Raw genomic sequence first — 361 nt, forward strand, 5'->3', positions numbered from 1 at the left:
GCCCCCCACTTTTCGAATTTATTAATTTTGACAGTTGTGCTGATTTGTGCTAGGTTTGTGCTACATTGTGCTCGAATTATAAATTTTTAATACTAAAAATGAGCGAGAAAAATGGAAAAAACGTTTTTTTTGGTAGCCCCCCACTTTTTGATTTTCGAAATTTTTTTTATTGTGCTATGTTGTGCTAAGTTGTGCTAACATTGTGCTAAAGTATTATCTTCGAAAAGTAATCATGAAAGGAATTAAACGAAAAGAACGATTTTAAGTAGAAAAGAAGAAAAGTAAGATTTATATTCGTATAAGTCAACCAAACAATATATAATTATATATCTGAGTTGCTCTAGGCTAGCACAAGTCAGCA

Source organism: Odontomachus brunneus, unplaced genomic scaffold (assembly GCF_010583005.1).
Source record: "Odontomachus brunneus isolate Ranch 3 - 2012 unplaced genomic scaffold, Obru_v1 Obru_scaffold_013, whole genome shotgun sequence".
NCBI lineage: Eukaryota > Metazoa > Arthropoda > Insecta > Hymenoptera > Formicidae > Odontomachus > Odontomachus brunneus.